General features: G+C 39.0%; 1 protein-coding gene across 1 annotated transcript in view; it reads left to right on the forward strand.

The window, feature by feature from the left end:
- The window catches only part of Sema6d (semaphorin 6D), a 546,498-nt gene that overhangs the window by 174,578 nt on the left and 352,068 nt on the right, over positions 1-19,852 (forward strand). Inside the window, exon 3 of the mRNA XM_076929654.1 lies at positions 10,304-10,384. The gene's annotated coding sequence lies outside the window, so the exon portion shown is untranslated. The remainder of the gene's footprint in view (positions 1-10,303; positions 10,385-19,852) is intronic.

Below are 19,852 nucleotides of genomic sequence, written 5' to 3' on the forward strand. Positions count from 1 at the left end.
AAATCAATAAGCTTAAAGCTGTTGGCATCATGTCTAATATACACTAAGTTGTGAGTATTAGCGGTCCTTGCTACTGTTAATTGTTAATTACCTCCTGTCTTGTGTCTCTATACCATATGGTGACTTTATTTTGATGTCCAAGTCTATTATCACCCTATATTTCTTGTAGAATAAATGACTGAACATTTCTCCCTTTGAGTGTTTGACACCTGCCATGCATTGCATAAAGTCTGGATTCATTTAATTCATGCCAAAATCCTAAAACTTTGCCAGTGTTGTTAGTATTTACATTGTGGTGACTTAAAGATTTGGAAAAGATAATAAAGCCATCGGGGGAAATTTTTGAGCATAAATCTCATTTCTGTATTCTGGTTCTTAAACTTCATTTCTCCTTCCATCTTCTTACCCAATTCCCATAGCATATCGTGTCTCTGTTGTAAAGAAAATATCTTATACACATCATCTGTCAATAAAAAAGACTATGGCCAATGAGCTGAGGCAGGAAATAGGAGGTGAGACACTGGCAGGCAGAGAGAGGATTCTGAGAAATAGTCAAAGAGGGGGAAGATTCATCCAGGAATGCCATGGATATAGAAGTAAACCAGCAGGTAGCTGAACTCAGGATAGAATAAAGGAGAGATTTGAGTGAGAGATTAAGAGAAGCTGAGGAAAACACTGAACAAGAAGCAGATCATGACTGAAAGAGAAGTAACTAACCATGTGGAAAGCACAGAATAGTTCGAATAGGTTAAATAAGTTGTGAGCTAGTCAGAGAATGAGCCAAAGCTTATGGCCAAGGCATTTATAAATAATAATTACTTTCAGAGTCATTATTGCTGGGAACTAAGTGACTGGGAGGAAAAACTGGATTTGTTTGTTTATTTATTTATTTGTTTATTTATTTTACACTATGTATTAGTTGCTTTTCTCACTGCATCTGAACACCTGACAAAGGCAACTTAAGAAACGAAGGGTTTGTTGTAGCTTACCATTCTAGAAGATGCTGTCCATAATGACTGGGAAGGACCACCAGAAAAGCAGGAGGCTGCTGGTCCCATCACATCCACAATTAAGAACCTGAGAGTAATACATGCTGGGATTCAGCTGCATTCTTCTTTTTATTCTCTTCAGGACCCCAGACCACATGAATGGTGCCACCTGAGTTTTCTTATCTCCACCTCAATTAATCTAATCTATGATCCCTCACAGACATGAGGACATTTGTTCCCAAAGTAATTCCGAATCACATCAAATTTATAATACATGTTAACTATCAGACCCAAATTCTAAAAGTTTATAGTTTATTCCAATAATACTAAATTCCCTGAGGTTCTCTAAGATTTCTCTAAGATGTTCTAAGATTTCCCATGTCCCATGATGCTGCATATACCATTCTCCTGTCCAATGTCCTTTCCACTTTAAATATCAAGAAGATTGCTACAACTCCAGGCTGGTGGAATTGCTTAGGGGTTAGGAGTACTTGCTATTCATGAAAAAGACCTAGGTTCAGTTCTGAGAATGCACATGGAGACTCACAATGGTCTGTAAGTCCAGTTCCAGGGAATATGATGATATCTTGTTCTCACTTCCGAGGGCACTGCACACATATTCACATTCGTGCAGGCAAACACCCATACACATAAATTAAAATAATTAATAATTAAAATAAATAAATCTTTATCATAAAAAGAAAGACAGAGAGAGAAAGAAAGAAAGAACAAAAGAAAGAAAGAAAGAAAGAAAGAAAGAAAGAAAGAAAGAAAGAAAGAAAAAAGAAAGAAAGAAAGAAAGAGGGAGAACTGATACTGACCCTATAGGAATCACCTCAAATTATTTCTTCTTTCAGGTCATCTCTTACCTTTTAAGCAAAATTAGATGTTTCTGTATCTGTGTACCAAAAACCCACAGCTTAATTGTCCTTTGTTTCTGTTTCTAACTATCTATCTTTCCTACTAGGGTACAGGCCCGACAGCATAACTAACTTTTATTTCTTGTTCTTATTTCTCTGATCCCAGAATATAAACCATCCATAAATTAATAATGATAAATGAATTGATGGCCGGGTGGTGGTGACACACGCCTTTAATCCCAGCACTTGGGAGGCAGAGGCAGGCAGATTTCTGAGTTCGAGGCCAGCCTGGTCTACAGAGTGAGTTCCAGGACAGCCAGGGCTACACAGAGAAACTTTGTCTCGAAAAACAAAACAAGACAACAAAACAAAACAAAAACGAACAAACAAATGAATGAATTGATGAATACAAGTTCCGACCATTCTCTAGAGCAGTGTCCTTCTATTCTGATCACAGTAATGCACAGTAGCTGCAGCCTCATATGCTGTTATGAATGTGACTGCTGTGGTTAGGAATGGGATGTCCACTATATGTCGCCTGGAGTAATTTGGATCTAAACAGTCACATGAGTGGGTAGTTAATGTACAGGGTGGAGTGGCATCGTTCTTTCTGAGCTGCTTCTAGGATGTGTTTTACCCTGTTCCCTTTCCAATTGCACACTATATCATAAGAAGGTCCACGTCAGAGGGTTGGTCATGTTGGGTGCGACTGGGAGACCACAGTGTATTCCCGTGATGACAGTGGTCCTTTGGAAGGGAGGTCCTCTGCTCTTGAGACCCACTCACATAAACACAATAGAGACTGTTTGTGATGGGGATAACATCTAAAGAGCGATTTGTGAATTCTTAGAAGCTGTTAGATACCTGACTGAGATGTCTATGGTGAGGCACTTTGTTCTCCATACAGCATGGAAGTGGAAATTACTATAGATCACCCCTTCTCTGCACTCACCCCAATCCTCTAGCATTCTACATACATACACATGTAAAAGTTCAATTTGTTATTTCATGTTTTGTCCATGTTCATGTTCTGTCTTTTCCCTATGACATTTCCTTAAGCTTCAAACTTTTCTTTTCTTACACATAGTATTGTATGGTTTAACATAAGGCAAAGGGCCAATGACTGTTCAATAGGTGAACAAATAATCAAATCGAGGCATAATCCACAAGTTCCTGTTAGTGCAACAGCCTACTCTTCCTTCACAGGAATCAATGTGTGAGAGTAATGCCTGCCTGCATTATTACAGCAAGGTAATAATAACATGGAATGTGAATTGGAACTCTTGTCTGTTCAAACTAATTCAACTCAGTTAAATAAAAAAAAAAAAGAATTGTCAATAAGTACGTTGTGGGGAACATAATTCATTAGGAAATGTTATCTTTAGAGAATCCACAATCTGACACAGCAGTAAGATGCATAAGGTAACAACTTGTGATAAAATGTGATCGATTTAATTATGGAGCTAAGCGTGGCACATTGGTGGTGCAGGGAAGGACAAGGAGTTCCGTATGTCTTGGACAGTGTATCCAAATTCATCTGCATGGGTTGGGGATGGTGGGAGTGGGGAGAAAAGACATCTCCCAATACGTACACCCACAGTTAAAAGCGTAAAGAAAGGGACAGGGTATCATGACACTCCTGGGAGGTGGGGAGATGTGTGGTTGGTCAGCTCTCTGAGAATAGTTGGCTACTGGCTTTATTACAAAGTCACCCTGCCTTTCTGAAGTCTGTGAGATGATTCTTGCCATTGCAAACAGAATGTATGGATATGAAGAAATCCCCTAAATAGGGAGACCATCTATGAAGGCTGAGACCACCTCAGGGTTGAAAATTTAAGGCCAGAGTTAGAATCGTGGCTGTGAGAACTAGAGCAACGTTTTAGCAAGGTTCCCAGAAGTGGCTCTCAGCTCCTGTCTTAGTTACTTTTGTGAAGACACTATAACCAAGGCAGCTTATTTATACAAGATAGCATTTAACTTGGTAGCAGGCAGGGAGGCATGATGCTGGAGTTGGTGCTGAGAGCCAAGAACAAAGTAGAAGAAAAAAGTGAGGCCTAATGTGGGCTGTGGTATGACCACCCCCAATGTCACACTTCCCTCAACAAGTCCACACTTCCCAATCCTTCCCATATAGTTCAGCCAAATAGAAAACAGCTACTCAGGTATATGAGCCTATGGAGTCCATTCTCACTCAAATCATCATCACTCATTTGGGTCCCCAACTCTTGAGAAAGAAAACACACGTCCACCAATGATAGCGATGCTTCACAAAAGATGCACTTCTTCAAGAAGATGTGTAAAATCTTCCCCAAATGATGCTGGCAGAAAAACCCTATCGAGTATGAGGGGGTCTCTATTCTAAAGGCTTAGAATTGAAAGGAAGACTTCTCCAGTATCATCAAGAAAGATGAAGGCCCTCAGCTGCTTTGTTAAAACACTATAAAAGGAAATTAATCTTGTGGTTTTTTGTTTCAATGGCTATATATTTATAAAGCCAGGCACTTTGCTCGGTGTTTTGGATTAAATGTAATTTTATAGGCATTGCTCTTACTCTCTAGAAATTTGTATTTTGTATGATTTGAAATGAATAAAACAGAATTTCAGGGTAGGGTGTCATGTGGTCAGGTAGAGGCATGTATAAGGTATCATGAGAATGACTTCGCCCTGTTGGTGAAGCAGCAACTGTTTCTGCAAGAACATGTGGAAAACCTGCCCACAGGGAAGACAGAAACTTTTCTAGAAGAAGAGAAGATGGGTCCAAAACATGGGGAAAAGAAAATGCTGTATGGGTGAGAGAGTCCCTGTGGCCAGGGCTAACAGGGACAGAATACTTGTGAAAAGCTGGACACTCTTCTAGAAGTGTGCATACCGTCTTGTCTCACACTATTAGGAGCTTCAGAGGAGGAGGGAGAGGTGCCATGAGCTTGATATTATGAAACCAAAAGTTTGAGAATCGATTGTAAGGGATTTTATTGGAGGATCATGGTCAAAGGAACATAGTCAGAACCTGTTACAGACTACCTTGGTAGAGCCAGGACCATGTGGTCACCTTGCCCTTGTTTGTACATATATTTTCTCTATTCCTCAACCTTAAATGGTTAAGTATTTAGGCATCAAGTGTGCAGAATAGCAGTAGTGTGGCCCAGTACTCCCTAGCATGGAGAGTCTAGGATAGGGTTGTATGCCCACCTACCTGTAAAGTGAGTAAATGCCTAGTCTTCTTTATAGTAACAGAATTAATTGTTGAGATCAGGACAGTTCTTACCTCCGTGGTTTCTGCCTTCCACTTTGCCTTCTATTTTGCTTGCTCTTCCTTTGACTAGAGCCATCCCCTCATCTACCTGGAGGCTTCCTGGAAGCTGCTCTCCTGCTAGCAGCTCATTGTCACTTTTTGGCCCCAATTCATGTTTCTCTCAATCAGTTTTTAGAGGAAGAGATGTCACCTAGAGTGGTGTGACGTGTGCATAAATGAGTTATGAGTCCTCATGATTTTGAGTGGATTACCAAACACCTTCCAAGCAGAAGCAGCATCTGCTAGCTTCAAAGTGTGAAGAGGATATTATGCATATGTATGCAGAGACGGATGCCCTGCAGCAACCGAGTCAGAAGTGCCAGAAATGCGGGCTCACTCACAGCCTGTGCACGGAGCCTTGAGAACTGCTCTTCAGAAAGAAAGTGTTTTGACATTCCTTCTTTCCTCTCTTTGAAGCCCTTAATTTCCTGTTTTATGACCCCATAGATAGAATTAGGAAAAGGTTTGAGTGAGTGTCCATGTTATTGATGTGTAACATACAGTGTTTCACATCTATAAGCAAGTGACCCTCACCAACTATGAGAGAAACTGAGGAAAGAAAACAAAGATGGTGACACAGTGAGGCAACCAGATTACTGTGACAGACACTTTCGTCTGAGCTATCCTGATGAGGAGTATGTTCGGTGTGCATATATGTTATTTTTATTTTCACATATTACATATAAATATCATTTAGCCCTAAAACTAAAAAAAAAAAAATTGCTCATTTGTAACTACATGGATGATCCTTTACATATGTCAAGTGAGAAGTGTCAGAAAGAGTAAAATACAACATGTTTGCACTTACATGAACAATCTAAACATGTCAAACAGCTACAGAGAGCAGAGTGCTGGTTACTGAGGTCTGGAAGAAAACAGGGAGGGCAATGTTAATTAGAAGAAATGTTGGACATCTTATATATAGCATGTCCAAAGAAGCTAATTATCATGTATTGCATGTTTGGCACTTGCTGTGAGGATAGCTCAAATGCTCTTGCTGACCAAAGCACAGAGAAGGTGATGCTCAGTGAGGAGACAGATGTGTTGGTTGTCCTCTTTTCACTAACTGTTCACTGTGTACAATTGCCTCTCCATATCCGTGGGTTCTAAGTTCTTGGCTTATTTTAACCAACTAAAAATATGAGTGAAAACATGCCTCTCTACTGAAAAGGTCGACTATGGCATTTATTCTCCAAACAATGTATTTAAATAATGGTTTAAACAGAATACACAGAGTTTTATGTATTATAAGTAACCTATATGTGGTTTTCAATATACTGAAGGTTATTACATTTAAGTTCTAATCAAAGCGAAGGGACCTCAGATCCACAGAGTTAGGTATCCTGCAGGTGCTGCTGGAATCAATCCACAGTAGATACTGAGAAACAACTTCATATCTGTATTAGGTTACACTGTCTACTCTAAATATAACCATACTTCTGTTGGCCATTCCTTTAAAAAAGACTGCCAAAAATAAAATAAAATTCAACATAACTGTATTTTCAAATGAATATTGTGACATCCTATTTAATGGTACTTGATAATAATACATGTAAAGATACCCACTAAGGTAAAAATATATTTATAAGTACAGAGTATGATGATAATTGTTATTTTAGATAGACTTAGATCAGTGGTTCTGAAACTTCCCAATGCTGTGACCCTTTAATATCATTTCTTAAAGTGACCTTACTAGTTACCTACTCTCTCTGAGAGTTACTTACTGTGCCTGTAAATAAGGAACAATAATTTATCTACTGAGTAAGATTTTCTGAGAACTAGATGTAGTGTCTTATTGCATATGTATGTATACATTATATATTGTATATGCATATATTGTGTATGCATATACATTTTTAACAGTGTTTTGCAAAGAACAGAAGACTCAACAATCTGAAGTTTCTGCCCACCCTGGCTTCCCTTTGATTTGCAACTTTTTTAACCAATCACTCATTGTTTTTTTTTTTTTTTTTTTTTTTTTTTTTTTTTTTTTGGATAAATCTCTTCTTGCCTATAAAATGAAGTTGAGCTAACTGATACTCTCCAGTATCAGTAGACATGTCAACTTATTCTATTCTCAACACTAGGAGATGAATAAAAGGTTTGTTCTGTACATCCTTAGTGTCCATAGGAGAGCAAGAGTGGTGAGCGTGATCCAGTTGTTAGTGGGCAAGTAATACTTTGATAAGCAAAGAAAGGTTGAGAACAAGGAAAGACAGCAAAAGTGATTTGAATAAACTGATTTATGTCAAGAGAAGAGGTAGACTCCTAACCTATTTGAAAATCCTCCCAGGAAGACAACTCAGGAAGCATGGGCCTGTCTCTTGGGTTGCCTGTACCCCTCTTTTACTCCCAATATACACTCCTGGGTTCCCATAAGACTGGACTCTACAGGAAAGCAAGGGGTATCTGATGTTTTTGCAAGGTGTACTTGCCAAGTGTTGAACTTTGGACAAGTAAATAAGGATCTGTGATGAACGTAAAACATTAATAGCTGAGTCTAAGGAATGATTCAGAATATAACCTAGCAATATTTTGGTAATAGAAATGTCCCTGGAACACATCCGAAGTTACCCCCAGAGTATTTTCATAAACGCTGAGTACGTTTTAAGCTTGTATACAGCTTTTCCTTGTGTGCTGTACAGCTGTGCATGTGGGAGTACAAACCTCTGGGGACCTGGGCATATGTTCTAACCCTGAGAAAATCTGTGAGAGAACCCCAAAGGACACACTGTATTCCTATGTCAGCCAAGAAAAGAAAATCCTGCCAGGAACACTCCTTGGTCAGTGAGCAAGTGTGTGCTGGAAATAGAGCTGTAAAGTCTTATTGGTTAGAAAGAAGTATGCGTTGATATATGAGTTGAAATTCTGAGTTCAACCTTTGATCTTGCAGTAACTACACTATCATGGCTTTCTGAACTTTACTTCCTGCCACATAACTTTAGCCAAGAGCACATGCCAAGATACAGATCCTGGCCAACTCCACATCCCCATTTTCTCAGCATTTCCTAGGATGCTGGAGTCAAAAATATACTCAGAATTTCCTAGATCTGTGCTCTTGTTTCCTAGAAGGGAAGGTGGGTGTAGATGCACATTGATGGCATTTGTCTAAGGCTGTTGTGTTAGTGGAAGCACAAACAAGATTGCCCCAAGGTCAGCCACAGACCGTTAACACTTGTGAAGAAGAGTCCACTTAAACGTCTGATGAGAAGGTGCATGTTCTGGTATGGGCAGTGAGAAAGGAGGCAAATTCATCAAATGAATAAACACACGAGCTTTACCAACTCTCTGAGGAAGATTCAAGCCCCTCATGCAAAACACTCTTACTAAAGGTTTTAGCTAAATAATGACAGTATGTACATATGGTGGAGCACATGTGATAATGACATTATGTATGTGTGGTGGAATATATGTGCTTCCTGGATTTCATAATATCATTTATTCAATACACAACAGAAACAAGAGTGAAGCAATCCTGCCACCCACACAAACTCTCCCTGTCTTGTTGATGGCAAAGGTTTAAGCCAGTTTCCTTTTTAAGTACCACAGCTGATGCCTTCTAACCAACTCTCCTGCTAAATTCAGAGCTCAGCTTGTGTTAGCAGAATCAGCAAACATAACAAGGTGGCAGCTTCATTGAAAGGGACTTTCTCACCAACTGCATCTCAATGTGGCCTCACTGCTTAGTCATGAGCTGGATCTTTGGGTGAGGCACAACAGGATGGCCTCTTCCTGGAGCTATCCTAGATCCCTGATTAAGGATCTTTTGAAAGGAACGCTCAAGAACTCTTCCAAACTTATAAGTGAAAACTTTCATCCTTAATATTAGTCCATATTTTTGACTTTAAAAAATCAAGTATGTTTATCCATTAAAAGCTTCAGCAGATGGTAAATATAATGCTGATGTCTTCTTTTTTCATCAAAAAGCTATCATGAATAGTCATATGCTTCTAAAACACAAACCTATATCACAGGGACTAAGCACTGTATGTTCTAATTTTAAAATATCTCAGATGGTATATGAATGTATGTATGTATGTGCTTATGTCATCTGTGAAAAATAAGGAAACTGGTATCTGTTACCTCAGAGCAAATATATAGATAACTTGGATGCATAGACAATCCAGTCCTGTGCCCTCTAATCAGGAAATGAATTAGAACATCAGAGCAGAACTAAGAGATCCTGAACTCTCTCATATCTGATCCAATGAATTGTGATTTCTCTCTCTCTCTCTCTCTCTCTCTCTCTCTCTCTCTCTCTCTCTCTCTGTGTGTGTGTGTGTGTGTGTGTGTGTGTGTGTGTGTGTAGACCATCATGACCATGTAGACCATTCTCCTCACTGGGCCTAGTGCTCACATATTGGCTAGGATGTTGGGAAAGTCTGTCTCTGTTCCTTCCTCCATCACCGATGTTACAGACATATACTATGCACAGCCTTTCCATGGGAACTGAGTATTGAACACAGGTCCCCTACTTCTTTGGAAGGCACTTTACCCCCTATGCTATATCTCCAGGCTCTGAGACATCCTTTTTTGATCTTAGGTATCTCTGGTCAGATGAGCTGATTAAACATTAATTAAATTAGTTCTCACCATGCTATCTTTAAGTTTTGCACTTTGTCCATAAGATTCATTTTCCTTTCATTTCAGTGTGTCCATTTCTCAGTCCATATTTGTCTATCTCAGTAGTACAAGGTGGTCCACCCCAGCTGCCAAAGCTCATCCCAAGGGAAGAGACAGAATCTGGAGACTGCTGTCTAATTTGACTGTTGAATATACTTGGAACACTATACCTCTTATACAAAATTCAACAAAAGCCTGTTTGCCCTTATTAAAATTAAATTGGCCACTATTTTCTTCATAAAAATTATGCCCTTATTTATTAAAGCTAACTATGCACTGTGCCATTTTTCTTTCCCGTTTGTATTCATGAATGCCTGGTCTCAATGGGAACATCTTGGTGAAGATCGATAATCGGTCTCTTATTAGAGCAGAGGAAAGCATCCATTGGTACACTGCATTTAGCTGGGTGTAAGAGGGCTTATTATTAAAGTAGCAGCAGGCATTCAAAACCCACGCTTGCTGGCAGTGCTGGACACACAGGATTAAATAATCAGCCATCAGGCTCTGTCTCATAAATGTTTTTCTTTGACTTTTGGCAGGATCTCCAACCTGAGCAGATGCCAGTTGACATGGGAACTCTGAGGCCAGCAATTTAAGGATTTTCACATTTGCTTGCAGTGGTAAGATTTAAAGATATAAAAACAAAACACAGAAAAGGTTGCAGAGCTCTGGATTTTTGTACTGGATGCAAAATGAAATTGTTTAGGTAAATATGTTATGATATATACATTTTCCTGTAAATTGTCTTACCAAAGAAAACACAAGAGAAACCCGTGATTAATCCTTAAACATCAAACATAGCATGGTTAGGCTGGATAAAAAGAGAGAAATTAAGTAATATCTATAGTTCCTTAAGTTGTACAATTGGACCAAGAAGGGGACATGGTTTTCACCTCCTACAGTGAGCTGTTTCTACTGAAATGAAATACTAGTTGTCAGAGCACAAAGTCTGTGTCCATGGGAGAAAAGCGGAAGTGACTATTTTAAGTTCTGTAGGGGGCAGTAACAGCCTTAGCATGAGTCTCGAGACTGGGTTGTAAGGGAATGAAATCTGTAGTTAATTAAGTGATTGCATAACAGGAAGACTATCTGGCGCTGGTGGTGTGGCCTCCACACTGGACACTTACTGCCAGTAGAGGCACATCTGTGTGCTGTGACTTCAAAACATTGTTATAATTTGAAGATACCAGCAGATGGGCACACTGAAAAATAGTTTTAAAAATAGAAATCTTTCACTCCTATGTATGTGTGTTTCTGTGTGTGTGCATACACATACATATATACTCTCAGATCTGATGCCAACGAAAAAATGCTGAAACCATCAGCAACTAAATATTTACAACGTTTGTAGAAGGAATCACAGTATCTGTATACATTCTAATATAAAGTAGGCATTGCACCAGGGAGTGGGCAACATACTTCAAGTACAATCACATCACCTAGACATCACTGAATTCATGGGGTTTTGAGTTGTTGAAGTTAATAGGTTAAATTAGAAACAATGCCTGCTTCTCATCCCACTTCAAGTTGAGACTGATCTATCTTCATAGTGTGTGGCTATCTTCAGCACATCTGGTTCTCTGAAGAATATGGTCTTAAAATAGTTCCTGTATTCTTCTGAGTCCTCATTTTAATGAAGCCTAACAGCATGTCCATGGTCCATTGACCAGACTGTGACTTCATTGGATATCCTTATATAACAGGCATGGCTTTGTACTTGTGAATTTGAAAACGATGAATTTGATGTATTTAGCTTTTCAGTATGTTCTTTACAGATTGACTGCTACTTCACTCAGTAATATTGTTATGTTAACTTAGCTTTAATGCTTGTGTTCTTAAAATCTGCTTGTGAATAATGAAACAAATGACAGTGAAAATGCTGGAAGCCAGAAGATGTGTTATTTAAACTGATACCAGAACTGGCCATACGATGTCACATAACAGTTAGTTAGTTAGTTAGTTAGTTAGTTAGTTAGCTAGTCACTGTGTGTATGTATGTGTGGGCCCTTATGAGAAAAGTAAGCGAACAGCTTCTTGGAGTCAGTTCTTTCCTTCCATCATGTGAGATCCAGTGGTAGAACTCAGTTACACCATTTTTGATGGCATGTGCCTTTATCCTTTCTTCCATTATGTGTCTTGCATCTTATTGCCATGGGGTCCATTTGAATTTTCCTTTTAAAAATTGCCTTTCATATTTCATTCAATACATTAGCTGGAATTCCCAGACGCTATCACCAAACCTTTGTTTTTCCCATGTATGAGTCATGATTTCCTTATCTAGATGTAGGACGTAAGTAAACTTTTTAATAGCCGTGTCATTAAACTGCAGATACTATTTAATATATTCTTACACACTTATCTTCCACCAAAATTACACCCACAGTAAATGTAAAGTCTAACTTGAAGCTCTGCAGCTTCCGAATGGCTGTTCTTACTGAATAGAGGTTCAACTGATAGAGATGGGCTTTGGGTCTGGTGGATTTCGGTCTATGGTGGTTTTTATTCACAAATTCTTTATAATAAAGTTTTAATTAAGCACACATATACACAAACAATGTCTTAGATACTAAAAGAGCCAGAAATTGACCTGAACAGGGTTTCAAGAATTTGAAAGTGCAAGAAAGGGCAAGCAGTAGAATGAGGGTGGAATGGAGAAACACACACAGACACACACACACAGAGAGGGTGGGGGAGGAAGGGAGAGAGAGACAGAGAGACAGATAGACACACACACAAAGAGACACACTCACCTACAGACAGACAGAGACACAGACAGAATATGCTATTAGCCTTAATGAAAACATAAACCTCTATGAAAATGCTCCATAACTGACTTTCGAACCATAGCACTCTGAGCTATTATTTTCTTATTAAGAAAGAGGATCTTTAAAGATCTTCCAAATATTATGCTAAAGATTTGTATCAGGATAAGGGGAGGTTTCTCTCAATGTAGCCTAGAGCTTCTGTCTTTGTAGAGAACCAAGGGCAACACCTTCCTGTTCCATATCTGTGATATAAGGACACTGTTTACAAGACAGATTTGTTTGAGAAAAGCTGTCTAGATGTGGAGGACAGGAGGAGAAACATGACCTTGGAATCTGCAGGCCTCTACCCAAATCCTGAAACGTTGTCTGACTTAGCTGAAAAGACTTTTACTTTCTTGCTTCTGAATTTTAAATATTCCTTAAATGTTGAGATTTAGATCTTAATCTATAAAACTATGATTAGTATTAATTTTGCTTTTTTGAAGAATTTCCTGAAAACATAAACAAAAAACATTTGTGGAGATTAAAATTACCACATGGGATTTAACCATGGAAACTTGATTGTCATTAAAGATACTTGGTAAGACTGAGCTGTGATAGAATTGCATCTTCTTCAGGCTGGACTGTAGCATTGCAGTCAACAAAGGCTTTTAGTTGCTCTGAGTTCAAATACTCTTGACTTTCCTCATTGAATTATGATAGTGACAAAAGCTAATCACTCTGTCCCTGAATTATTTGTGAACTGTCCCTGGTGTTCAATGCACTGATTCCAATTTCAGGGTTTAGAATTACAGCTAAGAAGAGAATGTGAGAAACTTTGAGGGAAATGTTTTCTGTGCAATCCCTATCAGCAACTGAAGAGACAGGGGTCTCAAGGGTTGACGTTTCAGGAGAGCCAGCCTCTCTCAGACCCACATCTCTCTTAATTCTTTTCAGATGTGGACAATTTTACAAAGCCAGTCTTCAGTTGTCTTCCTGCATCTCGTCGCCCCCACCCCATTAGTCTCCTCTCTTGTCTCCTTCACAGCTCAAAAAGTACTCTGCCTGTTTACCTTTGAGGGCTTTTTTTTTTAAGCTATTGACCCACAGCCCTCTGCTTCCATAAATTCTCCTTCAAGTGTTTGCTCCATAAGACAAACAACACCCCCACCAAGCCCTGAGTTTACTCTCGACTCCATTTCATTACAGATGCTGAAGATAATCAATATGAATTGAAGGGCTTATGTTGGGTCAAAAAACACAATTTGCCTAAGCACATTATACTGTTTGTCTCTGCAAAGAATTGTTAAGCATATATCCTTAAGCAATAAAGTTTCAGTTGTTAGAAAACGTACCTAAATGATAAACAGGAAATCTCAATAATTACACAAGGCATGGAATATCTTCTAGACCTCCTCGTTCATATACTAATGTCAGAAGCAATCAAGGTCTATGAATAATGGATGAAGTTAAGCACAAATGGTCCAGATTTTAATCCAGTGTGCTAGAAAAGAACGTTAACATAATGGATATGGGTCACAAAAATTGGCTGACATAGGAAATACCAACCAGTAATATCATCCATTTCCATTTGGAGAAATTAAACTTGTACATTTTCCCAGGGGTCTCCATTGTAAATATGTTTACCTATGTGTATTACCATCTTTTAGAATGGTACCCTTCCCCTTCTGAAACCCCTATACACATGAAAGCCTCCCTCTGCTTTCACTTCACTATTCAAATCTACCTTTATTTATAAAAATTTCTTCTAATAAAACAAATTACTTTTTAAAAAAATTCTGGCTATAGCTCATTCTGCCCCATAGCAATAACTACTTTGGCTCACACAACTGAAGCTAATCTGTAGGAAAAACCAGTGAGAAATGTATGAATGATATGCAAGGAAATGTCCTGCGGTACAGCACCCAAATTTCCATGTGACTGTAACTAACTCAATTAGCCAGAAAATTGATGCCATGATTATTGTCATCATGACCAATCATAGTACTAAGAACAGTGAGTCAAGTTTCTTGGAATTTGGCTGATGTGGTATTTTTATTTATAGCGTTTCCAACTCAATGAACATTTTTTTTCTTCCCAATAATTGGTTTTTCTTCTATACAAAGTCAAAGTAGAGGTGAAAGACAGTCATGGAGGATGGGATGGGAAGCTCCCTGGCACCCTCCAGGACCCTTCCCAAGAGCAAACTCATGAGTGAAGAAAAACAAGGTAGGAGAAATACAATTGCTCTCTAAAGCCTCGGCTATTTTCATTGACATTTCAAAGAAAACCCAAAAAACAGTAAGTTTTTCTGTTCCAGTAACCCATAGTTATTTTGCAGCTGATCAGAAAAGCCAGAGAAAGAACCAGGAAGTAGCCATTTCTTCAAAGGCCCCAGTAATTACTTGAATTCGTTTTACTGTCTAATAATGTCAGGAATGAAGTTCTTCTTCTTCCTCCTCTTCCTCTTTCTTCTCCTCCTCCTCTACCTCCTCCTCTTCCTTTTTCATCTTATTCTCCTCCTCCTCCTCCTCCTCCTTACATTTGAATCTGAAAAAATGACATAAAAGCAAGGTGACTGATGGGAAATTCTTCAGTTTGAGACCCTCTGATCAAAAGCAATCTCTATATTGTGGAAGGTGCTACTAAATTAAGAGGGAAAGGGAGAAAGTCTTTTAAATAATATATGTTGTCTTATCTGCCATCAGAAAGATTTCTAATTAAATTCCTAAATCTATTTTATAAAAATATGTTACTGGAAAACATTTTATATGAGCTTTATGGTATAATATTTGGTTGTTTGGAAACTCAATGGTCAAGGAAATCTGGAAATATGCACTATTTAACCATAGTGTGCCAGCCAGAAAAATTTGCTTAGACTCCTTATAAGGTGGTATGAACTTCCTTTTAGACTCTTACCTATTTGTACATGCATATGAAAGGGGGGGACAAGAAAATATGCTTAAGAAAGTAATAAAAACGTCATATTTAAAGTGAAACTTTTAGAGTGTACCAAAATGAGTCTGATATACCCAATATGTAATTTCTACTAAGATAAAGCAGTAACCTTAGAGTTGTTCACAGGTTAGTTTTGATTTGTAGTGCTATTATATCACTCACTGAGTTATGTTGCTATACTATCAAAAATTACTGGGGAAACCATCATAATTTTAAACTCTTTTTAAATCCATATTTTACCAAAAGGAGATCTCGGAGTAAAATGATATGTTAGGCCATGTAAAAGGCATGTTTAGCTCTCTGTTCTATCTTTCTACAGTCTTTCATAGATCTAGTTTTTGTTGTCTTGGTCACTGAACAAATGTTTTTTGGTCATCAACTGGACTTTGCAAGTGATTGTTTTATACACTGGGAAGGCTGAAAAAACATGCAGGTAAAAGTCTTGTAGGGAAAAAGGTGAATGAAAGACAAGATAAATACATCTAAAACCTATAGGATATATCCTTGTTATTTCCCTGTGTGTCAGATATATGTGTATGAATAAGTGGGAAGGACAAAGGATGGAGAAGGATGTGGTGATGTCATGGGAAGGAGGTTGACCTTTCCACAGAGTAGCCTAGTAAAGCATTTTTACATAGCTACCTTCTAAAAGAGGACGGGAAGACTTGAAGGACACGAGGGTCCAGAGCAGATAGATATCCAGCAAAGCCTGTAGCATGCATGAAAAACAGAAAGCCCAAAAGCTCTGAGGAGGAAAGCTGAGCATATTTAAATGTAGAACAAAACAACAACAACCACATCATCAACAGCAACAACCACATCAACAAAACCAATAACTTGGGGAAAATTCAGGTTATATCAGTGTAAGAGGGAAAACTCTCAGAGATGATTTAATCACCCCCAAATGACTCATTGGCCAAAGCCCTTACCCTGGAGGTTGGGCTGCCAACATATTAACTGGAGGAGCAGACACAAGGCATTCAGACTTTAGCAGAGCAAGCATGGTTTGTACAAAGATGACAACAGTTGGATATGCCACCACCGGCACTGCTTCTGTAGCTTTGGTAAGAAGCAATGGGTAGAAATCTATGTCTAGGTAGAGAACCTGGCCTTGAAAGTGAAGAAATAGGTGGGCACTCAGGTAATGATAGTACAAGTTCTATCTTGATTATCTGTCATGGATCTGACATATTAGATTTCCCCAGCCCAGGTAGAGTGTGGCCTCCTGTATGACTTGATAAGGGTCAAGGAGCTATGATGACATCAAAGAGAGGATGGAAGACTGTCATGGGGGAATTATATGGTAGTGACAATTATATGGTAGAAATGATGAAGTCTAGGTTCTAAATGAAAACTGCAGTTAAAGGGCTTAGGTGATTGTGATCAGAATAAAAAGAATCTTGATTGTAAAATAAAATCTTTTTAAGTTGAAATTTTGCGGGTTTCGGTTATTGGTATTCTTGAAATGCAAATGTGACTATGAAAGTGAATGGCCCAAGAAAAAGGCCATTCCACACGCAAAAGGAAGTCCAGAATCTGAAAGGCTAGGACATCATAAGGAGTGTACATTGGGTATGAAAATCAGCAAAATTTGAATAGAATCTGCATCACAGAGAATGCACAGGAGTCTGAACTAAGGTTTTCAAGGAGTGAGGACAAGAATACTAGAAGAAGTGCCAAGAAACCTATGGGGTCGTGTAGCCTGACCCTGTGAGAGCAACTGCTGGTGTTTTGTTGTAGAAGAGAAAAATGTCAGGGCCCAGTAATAGCTGACCAAGAGGAACTGTAGCATGCTATTAGGCTACTTGATAAGAGAGGCCAGGGGAGCTAACAGTCTCTCCTGTAAGAGCTTCAGTGGAATTGATCCTCGTTGTAAAAAATCGTGTTTCAGCTAGTGCAGAAAAGTCAAAATGAAGTTTCCAAAGTGTGTGTGAGTGAACAGATTTGGGATTAACTGCTCGGAACCCCAGAGGGTTTTGCCAAAGGCTTTCAGGTCTGAAGGCTAGGACAGAACCAAGAGTGGATGAAGCTGTGATTCAGGGAAAAGAGAAGAGAGAAGGTCTAGGCTAGTATGAGGACCTGCCCACAGAAGCCCATGATAGACAGCCAGCCCAGAGAGGAGAGATGGTAGTGGTGAATCTGTGGGTGCAGAGGAGGAATGAAGGGGTGACGTATTCTGTTCATTTGTCCTACTAAGGAGCAGTTTGACTTGAATACACAAATGCTTTCTCAACTTGAGGCTAACCGTGGTCTTCTGCTCTGTGGTCTCACACTGAGCAAGCTGCCTTCTACAGTGTGCATCCCTATAGATGCCTACATCTATATGATTCCTTCCTCACCACAGGCCCCTTTTAGTCTCCAGCAGTAGAAACACTGTCGGCATCACGGTTAGTGACTCTGGCCATTGGGGTTAGTATGAGTCCTAAGATAGCTGTCTGCCCTCTTCTTTTACAGTGCAGAGGCTCTGCAGGGATCTTGAAGTGTAGCACTCCTGGGGATAAACATCATGAGTCACTGAAGAGTTCATGGTGTCAGTGAATGAGCTAATGGTTGTGTTTACTCACTATACCTGCTCTCATGGTTTATTTTCTGACTCCGATCCAAGACAGGATTCATTCTTGTTACATTTCTGAATGTCTCTCAGTATGGATACCCATCCCTGCTATGTATGTCAGAGATGGTGTTCTCTAGAGGTAAGAATGTGGGTGTGGCATCTAAATATGCATATTTGAATGCTGACTTTGTTGCCCACCATTAACACAGTGCTGTGCTCCTACACAGCGTTACGTACTCTCTGTCTCTTATATGATGGCTGAGTTTCCTTCACTGACAGGAGTTCTTGTAAGCAGTGAGCATTCAGTAAATGCAATTTAGTGCTTTTCACTATCCGTTCCGTGACTGCTTCCTTCAGTTTATAACACGACTTCACATCTTTGTCTTTTTTTCTGTCCACCTTGACTGTTTGTACCATCTTCTTAGTTAGGTATTTGCTGTCTTAATTCTTTTCAGCCTTCAGTGACCACTGTGTTAGTTTGCTGGCTGGGATACGGATGTAGTCAGGGCCATCTTGAATGTGGAGAATCTGAAGGAAAGGTGGCAATGACATGGATGGAAAATCTAAATAAATTACTCCAGGGTTGATGTGAAAGAAGAGATGGCAGGAGCCTGCATAGCTGGTGGCCTGGAGCATTCATAGGTCAAGTGTTTACCAATGTCTAGGTACACAGAACTAACAAGGGACAAAGTAGGCACCTAATTTTGTGTGCTTTCCAGAATCTGTTGATCACCTAAAATTTAACACAATAAAATTCTTTTGTTTGCATATAATTATAAACATGTCATTCCTTGCTGTATTATTTTATTAATCTGCCTTCCATAGCACAAAGGCAGAAACAGATGTTTAAGAAAATTAAAAATTGGGGGAAAAGAACATGGTTGATAAACAAGAAGTCTAAAAGAGACCGTTTGTTTGTTTGTTTGTTTGTTTGTTTGTTTGTTTTTGCTTCTTTCCTTTGAGGCTGAAAACCAAAAGACAAGTGATTTGAAATGAACACCTTTCTGCTTTCTCCTCTCCTCTCCCTTCCTGTTCCTCCCTCCCTCCCTCCTCACATTGTGTATTGCTATTTTCCTCAGCTATCATTACATTAAAAGTCAGACTTACTAATCGCCATCTTTAAGTGATGAAATGTGTACAATTGAATGCCAAGTGGTGGAGACTATTGAAATAGATACGTTTCCAAGCTCAGTTTTCTGACTGGCCCTGTCTTTTTAAAACAACTAGGTATTTGGTGTCATTAGAGAAGCAGAGAGAGAAGAGAGTACAGACTGTGCTGCTGTCTGTGTGGTCATCCTTTCACACTTCATCAGGGCCTCATCTAGCTTCAGCACAGGCGCAGGCCGCATAGTTTCTCTGGAGCTGGAAGAAACTTGACTGGGGATGTGATGAATGTCCACATTAAATCGGGCGCCCCTCCTCCTTTTAATTAAGTTCATCTAAATCTAATTTCATACTTTTACTTGAGTAAACCATCTTACTCCAGCTGTTTGGATGCACTTTCTGTATTCCTGTTCTCACATAATCATACCTGTAAAAGATTTATAGCTGCAAGAGACATTCTGGAACCTTTCAGAGCATTTTCAGCATATGTTTCATGGATGGGTGGTAATGTGAGCAATTAACATCATGAAATGTTGTTCTTGTCTCTGGAATATTTTTAATGGGATAAGTTATTTTTATTAACTTGAACTTTAAACAAATAATCATCTTAAAGGAGACATTAACATCAAAATAACTCAAATGAGACAGAAGGCCAGTACTCAAAGGAAATTGGTGGAGGGCACGGGAGGTGAAAAGACCACTAAACAAAAAGATCTTTATAAGCAAAA

This window comes from Arvicanthis niloticus, chromosome 2, assembly GCF_011762505.2.
Source record: "Arvicanthis niloticus isolate mArvNil1 chromosome 2, mArvNil1.pat.X, whole genome shotgun sequence".
NCBI classification, from domain to species: domain Eukaryota; kingdom Metazoa; phylum Chordata; class Mammalia; order Rodentia; family Muridae; genus Arvicanthis; species Arvicanthis niloticus.